The sequence below is a fragment of the Stomoxys calcitrans genome, chromosome 4, assembly GCF_963082655.1.
Source record: "Stomoxys calcitrans chromosome 4, idStoCalc2.1, whole genome shotgun sequence".
NCBI classification, from domain to species: Eukaryota; Metazoa; Arthropoda; class Insecta; order Diptera; family Muscidae; genus Stomoxys; species Stomoxys calcitrans.
In genome coordinates this window covers 132175161-132183386 of record NC_081555.1, presented here as the reverse complement: position 1 = coordinate 132183386, position 8226 = coordinate 132175161, and positions in this window count along the sequence as shown.

Genomic DNA, 8226 nt, shown 5'->3' with positions numbered 1-8226 from the left:
CGTCAGATTTTGGGTAATTTGTGGTCATTTGTCAACCGTAGTTATTGGATTGCCCAAAAAGTAATTGCGGATTTTTAAAAGAAAGTAAATGCATTTTTAATAAAACTTAAAATGAGCTTTAATCAAATATAGTTTTTTTACACTTTTTTTCTAAAGCAAGCTAAAAGTAACAGCTGATAACTGACAGAAGAAAGAATGCAATTACAGAGTCACAAGCTGTGAAAAAATTTGTCAACGCCGACTATATGAAAAATCCGCAATTACTTTTTGTGCAACCCAATATTACATTTTGAAGATATTTGCTTTGCTCGAATTTTAATACAGGAATTTTAATAATCCATCTGAATATATCCATCGAGGTGCATCAAAATTAGTTTAGGTCTACATATAGCCTCCCTTTTGCATTTATAGGGTAGGTGTAGGGTATTATAAAGTCGGCACTGCCCGACTTTTGCCTTTCCTTACTGGTTTTACATGTCTTTTGCGATAAAATCTTGCAAGAATTTGTGACAAATATAGTTTTTTTATACCCACCACCTTAGGATGGGGTATAGTTATCTTGTCATTCCGTTTGTAACACCTCGAAATAGTCGTCAAAGACCCCATAAAGAATATGTATTCCAATATAATATATATACGATCTAGCCATGTCTGTCCGTCGAATTACGATAGCGATCGAACACTTAGAGCTAGCCACTTGAAATTTTGCACGGATACGTAATATTGATGTAGGTCATTGGAGATTGCAAATGGGCCATATCGGTTCAGATTTAGATATAGCTCCCATATAAACCGAACACCCGATTTAATATTTTGAGCCCTTGCAAGCCGCAATTTTCGGTCGATTTGGCTGAAATTTTGCATATAGTGTTCTGTTGGGATTTCCAACAATTGTGCGGTCCAAATAGGGCTATAAGCTGATGTAACCCATATAAACCGATCTTCCTATTTAAATTCTTGAGCCTTTACATCCCGCAATTTTTGTCCGACTTCGCTGAAATTTTGCATGTGGTGTTCTGTTATAACTTCCAACAACTGTGCCAAGTACTGTTCGAATCGGTCTATATGTTGATATAGCTCCCATATAAACCGATCTCCCGATTTGAATTCTTGAGCCCCTGTAAGCCCCATTTTTTGCGATTTAGCTGAAATAATGAATGTGGTGTTCCGTTATGACTTCCAACAACTGTACTATACTGTCTATAACCTGACAGAGCTCCCATATAAACCGATCTCCCGATTTGACTTTTTGAGCCAATGGAAGCCGCATTTTTTGCTTGATTTAGCTGAAATTGAGCAACAACTGTGCCAAACACAGTCCAAATCTATCTATAACCTGATGTAGCTTTCATGTAAATCGGTCTCTCGATGTTCGGATCCTAGAAGCTTTAAGTTTTGCTGGTTTGACAGAAGTTTGGTATGTAGAGTAAAATTATGCCATTAAACTAAATTTGTTTTGTATAAATTTTTAGCAGAATCCATGGTGGTGGATTCCCAAGATTCGGCGCGATTGAACTTAGCACGCTTTTATTTGTTTAAATATTTGATAGATATCTTTCTTCACTCCGAAAAGAATGCCTTTTATTCAATGTCTCCATACGAAATCACGCTTATTTCTTGTCTACTTTACACTTATAGTGATTGTCACCAAATTAAACCATCCATTACTGTTATACAAATTTATTGATTTTGTTCCATGGCAAATACTTGGCCAATTTAATTGTATGTCGATCTCGTCAACGAATCTTCAGCCAAAGTAATATTAACATTGAAAAGATGAAAAACAAAAAATGGTTAATTTTTTCTTAAGTTCAAGTCCTAATGATGTGTATTGAGCTAATAATTTAAAATCGCTGAAGTGGGGCAAGCCTTATGAAGATCTATTTAAAGCATTTCTTACAATTAACCATACTTATTTACCTGACTAATCAAATGGTTAGTGCTATACATGCACTAAATGGGTTATTTAGCAAATGTGTAACTTGTATATAAAACGATCAACTGCACAAAGAAGCAAAACACACAAACAAATTAAAAATAATGAACAAATGGTCAATGAAGATTTAGCCGAATTTTAGGAACTCACCACAATGGATTCTGCTTAAAGATAACCCCAAGGATTTGGACCGTACATGGCATGATTGTTGGAAGTCGTAATAGAACACTACGTACAAAATTTCAGCCCCGTCGAATAAAAATTAAGTCTTCCAGAGGCTTGAGATGTCAAATTAGAACATCGGTTTATATGAGAGCTAAATTAGGTTATATACTGATTTGGACCATACTTGTCATGAATGTTGAAAGTCATAATAGAATCCTAAGTGCAAAATGTCAGCTCAATCGGATTCCAATTACGGCTTTTACGAGCTAAAGAAGTCAAATCAGGAGATCGGCGTATATGGGAGCTATGTCGGGTTAAAGACCGATTTGGACCGTACTTGACACAAATATTGAAAATAACAACAATATTACATGCAAAATTTCAGCCAAATCGGACAAAAAAGGGCTCAAGAAATCAAATCCAGCGATTGGATTAGAGCGCGCTCTATTTGTATATGACGAACATAAGACAAGTCTTATGAATACAGAAAGTGACAGCTCATATGACACGATCGACATCGTGTAATTGGAGCTTTAGATGTTGTATAAATAGAATTTTTGTTTTTACTCCATTGTATACCTAATAATCTTGGTAAATTGATTCCGCTGCTTGTAGTTAAGCGTCTATATAGTGTCATCATTTTTTAATGTCTAAATATTTAATAACAATGTAATTATACAGAAAATTTTTCTAATAATATGCTTGCGTCAATTTTCCATATTTCTACTGATAACGAGAGCAAACTCTTTGTCATTGATATTACAGCGGTCAAAAAAAGTATTCATCATTAGCAAAATTGATAATAAATTCACTTATTTTGGGTAATTGAAGAAAATTTAAAGTAAACAAATAATGCAGTTTTATGCAATAGTTTATTTTTCGTAATATGTTTTAAAATAAATTCAAAAAATAAATTTAATTAGCGCAAAAAATGCAATTTTATATAATAACACCAAAAACAGAACAAAAAAAGTATTCATCATTGATGTGCTATCATCAAAGTCAAATTCAAATATTATTTGGGAATCCCCCTTTTCTGTTTTATTTAGTAAAGGAGGCTTTGCCCTTGACAGCAAATATTTAATTTCATTGAAAATATAGTTTTTGTCAAAATGGGTCGTAAGCAAAACGAGGTTTCTGATGAGGTAAAAGTTTTGATAATAAAACACCACAGGAATGGTTTAACTCAAAAAACTATCAGTGAAATATTAAATAGACCACGATCTACTATACAATCCATCATCAGAAAGTGGACAGAAACGAAAACTGTTGACAATAAACCAAGATCTGGTCGACCAAAAGCACTTTCAGTTGGAGATGTGCGTTGGCTAGTGCGGCAAGTTCAGAAAACTCCGAAGACAAATGCGACCATTCTTCGTAAAAACACTATGGAATATTTAGGGAAGGAAGTTACTACACAAACAATTCGAAATACACTCAAAAGGCATAGTTACAGAGGAAGAACTGCACGTAAGAAGCCCTTTATAAATAAAATAAACCGAGTGAAAAGGCTAAACTTCGCAAAAATGTATGTAAAACAGCCCGAATCATTTTGGAAAACAGTAATTTTTGCAGACGAGAGCAAGTTTAATCTTTTTGGGTGCGATGGAAAGGTCATAGTGTACAGAAAACCAAATACAGAGCTTGAAGAACGAAACACAGTTGCTACTGTAAAACATGGTGGAGGTGGTTTAATGGTTTGGGGGTGTATGGCGGCTTCAGGAGCGGGAAATCTTGAAATTATTAATGGAGTAATGGATCATAAGTATTACATTGACATTTTAAAGAGGAATTTTAAAGATAGTGCTGTAAAACTTGGGCTTGGTAATAACTTTCAATATTATCAAGATAATGACCCCAAACATTCTGCTTTAAATACCAAGATGTGGATGCTGTATAACTGCCCCAAAGTCATTAAAACTCCTCCTCAAAGTCCCGACTTGAACCCAATTGAACATCTTTGGGAACATCTCGAACGCAAATTGAGAACGCGCAATTTTTCGAGCAAGAGTCAAATGCAACAGGTGATAATGGAGGAATGGACTAATATAGACCAAAATATAACCGCTAAATTAGTCCAATCGATGTCAAACCGTTTAAAAGAAGTTATAAGACGCGGTGGTCGAATAACAAAGTATTAATTTTTTTAAATTATGTTATTTATTTTTTTGTTTTTTTGCAATGATGAATACTTTTTTTGTTTAATTTTTTGTTTTCAGCTGTAAAATGGCCCTTTTTGTTCCAATAAATACTATTTTTTTCTTTAAAAACAATGAAATTGTGTACGTATATATCACACAAGCACTACTGCATCATTAGTTTAATATGTTTTTATTCCAATTGTCTTTTGTAGACTTATTAAAAAAAAAACATTGAATGATGAATACTTTTTTTGACCGCTGTATGTTATGTCATCTTCAATGAAGAAGACTCGAGAGAGCTTGGTAAAAATATACGTTAGCGCAAAGATTACTGAAATCGCCTGTCTTGACAATAGTATGCATATACCAAAGAAAACTTACGCGTTTTGTTAGTGCTTCTGAAAAAATTGATCATTTTGCCTGTAGCAGCGTTTGGCCTGCCACAAAAGACGTTAACTTTTTGGTCTGGAAACTGGAGAACATTGAGACTACGCCTCGTGCACGTTTCGACATTTTTACAACTTAAAAATTAGAAATTTTGTAAAATAAAGCCAAAACAGTGGAATGCTAGAATTTTTGTCGTTAACCGGTGAGAGTGATTGGAAATCGTAATAGAGCTCCAATCGGATAATAATTGCACCCCCAGGGGCACAAGATGTGAAATCGAAAGATTAGTTATATGTGAGATTTATCCAAATATGATTCGATATTAACCATTTTGAATCCCCAACGACCTACATCATCTAGAAGTTTCGGTGCAAGATTTCAAGTGGATATCTTTATTCATTTAATCGTTGTCGTGATATCCACGGACCGAATGTCAAGACGATCAACAATATACAATAGCATGAAACATTTTTTTTTTCTTAAAAATTATACCCTGTTGCACGAATGAATGAACCACATAAACTATGAACAAAATGAGATATCGATCAACCCTTGACATCTTTTTTATGATTCTCAGATTTAAAGAAAATTGGTGCGAAACAAAAGGTAATGCCACTTTTAAGATTGCGACAGGAAACTAATAAACTCTCTTAAATTTATGCTTTTTGGTTTTTTTATTACATCCACTCCGTTTACATTCAATTTGACGAAGAAAAAGAAACTGCAGTTTTTATTGATGTGTGTGTTTCCGTTGGCTACCTGTTGGGAAATGATTTTGTAACAGAAGCCACATTAATAAGGGGTCTTTATAAGTTTTGAAAAATTTGCAACATACATTTATTTAAGGAGATAAAGAAAAGTGCATTTTTTACTGATGTGTGTTTTTCCGTTGGCTACCTGTGGGGAATAAATGCTAACTCAGATATGTAGAATATAAGGAGAAAAAATAACATGCGCATATTCATAAATACCTATTAGTAAGATATTGAAAACATGTAAAAGTGTGCTAAGTTCGGCCGGGCCGAATATTATAAACCCTCCACCATGGATTGCATTTGTCGAGTTCTTTTCCCGGTATCTCTTTTAAGGCAAACAAATGATAAAAGAAAAGAATTGCTATGTTGTCACCATATGGTGGAGAGTATAGTATACCCACCATGGACGTATACTAATTTCGTCATTTTGTTTGTAACTCCTCGAAATATTCGTCTAAGACCCCATGTAGTATATATATTATTGATCGTCATGACATTTTATGTCGATCTAGCCATGTCCGTCCGTCTGTCCGTCCGTCTGTCTGTCGAAAGCACGCTAACTTCCGAAGGAGTAAAGCTAGCCGCTTCAAATTTTGCTCAAATACTTCTTATTAGTGCAGGTCGGTTAAGATTGTAAATGGGCCATATCGGTCCATGTTTTATTATGATTTCCAACAACTATGCTAAGTATGGTTAAAATCGGGCAATAACATGATATAGCTGTCATATAAATCGATCTAGGGTCTTAATTTCTGGAGCCTATAGAGGGCTCAATTCCTTTCCGATTTTAATGAAATTTTGCACGACGCGTTTCGTTTTGATTACCACCAAGTGTGCTAAGGCGCCCCGGTTGCCAAGTTGGTGGCGTGCTTTGATTACCAGTGCAGGGGTCGTGGGTTCGATTCCCGCCAGAAGCCTTGGTCTGTCGCTACTGCGGTATCACAATGGACTTAAAAATTGTCTAAGTGAGTCTGTAAAGGACTGCCACACTTTCCTTACCTAACCTAACTGTACTAAGTAAGATTCAAATCGGTGCATAGACTGATATAGCTGCCATATAAACCGATCTTGGATCTTGATTTCCTGAGCCACTAACGGGCGCAATTCTTATTCCATTTAGCTGAAATTTTACACAATGACTTCTACTATGGTCTCCAACATTCAGTTCAATTAGCATAGCAATGCTTTTCTTTTATCCTTTGTTTGTCTAAAAGCAGATACCGGGAAAAACTCGAAAATTCGATCCATGGTGGAGGGCATATAAGATTCGGCCCGGCCGAACTTAACGCGCTTTTACTTGTTTTCATTAAAAAACCCTTTATAAGGTTGTTCCAACAAGGCAACACTGTAGAACACAAACAGATTGGCAATTTTATATCCACCACCATAGAATAGGAGGTATTTTCATTTAGTCATTTCGTTTGCAACACATCAAAATATCAATTTCCGACCCTACAAAGTGTATATATTTCGGATCGTAATAAAATTCTAAGGCGATGCCCGTCCGTCTATTGTGATTACACTACAGCCTTCAAAAATTCGAGCTGAGCACATATGCGTTTTTTTTTGCTGCACGCAGGTAAGTTCTTGAACGGGCCAAATCGGACTATATTTGGATCTAGCTGTCGATCTGCCGATTTAGGATTAGGATCTGAAACCCATTAAAGCTGCATTTATTACCCGATATCCCTGAAATTTGAAACTGTGCGTTGCTTTAAGCCTCCCGACATCCGTTTCAAATATGGTTCAGATCTGACTAAATTTAGATATAGATGCCATATAGACCGATCTACCAATTTAGGGTCTTAGTCTCATAAAAAGCGGATTTATTGCCTGATTTCGCTGAAACCAAGTAGGGCCACGTACATAACACCCCCAGGATCTGAAACCCATAAATTACCCGATATCCCTGAAATTTGAAACTGTGCGTTGCTTTAAACCTCCCGACATCCGTTTCAAATATTGTTCAGATCTGACTATATTTTGATATAGATGCCATATAGACCAATCTTCCAATTTAGGGTCTTAGTCTCATAAAAAGCGGATTTATTGCCTGATTTCGCTGAAAGCAAGTAGGGCCACGTACATAACACACCCACAACACTTGCACCTAAATAGTGATACTCTTTCTCTCTCACCATTTGTTTCTCTTACTCTCACCACTAATTCTCCTACCCATGGATATGCATCCACACCCATAAGGAATGCTTTAGAAAAAAACAATGATTCTTTATCTTTAATTGAAAATTAATTCCTCATTTTCATGGTTTTCCTTTAAGGAAAATTAATTTTCATCTACATTCGTCGCTTCTCTGAATTTATATCTTTCGATTGATGCCAATTTCGTTAAAATCCATTCATCCGTTTGGCCATAAAATGTACCATAAATTAGCCTTCATAAAACTTTTAGCCATTTAATAATATATATTCAATTTAAAAAATATATTAATGACAACAAGGGTAAACCAAAGGGCAATGAATCGTGACACTTAAGAACAAAGAACCTAAATTCATCTCAGAACATTTGGAATCAATTCTTACCTAGAAGCAAAACTTGTATCTCTGTGCAGCTTTTTTTTCTCTGTGTAGCTTCCTTTTCGACTTCAGAATCGGTTATTCAACTTTTTAATCATTGAATTTTTTATTTTTTAATCATTCGACTTTTTGACTTTATTATAAAAAAGTCGACTAATTGATTGGTTGAATGTCGACTTTGGGTCCTTACATTTGAATTGAAATTTGGGATCAAGTACTTAGGAGCACCTCTAGGCTTAAACCCTTAATTTATTCCACTGTGTAATAAGATGCATCTTTCTGCATCTATTAAAATTCAATATTAAAT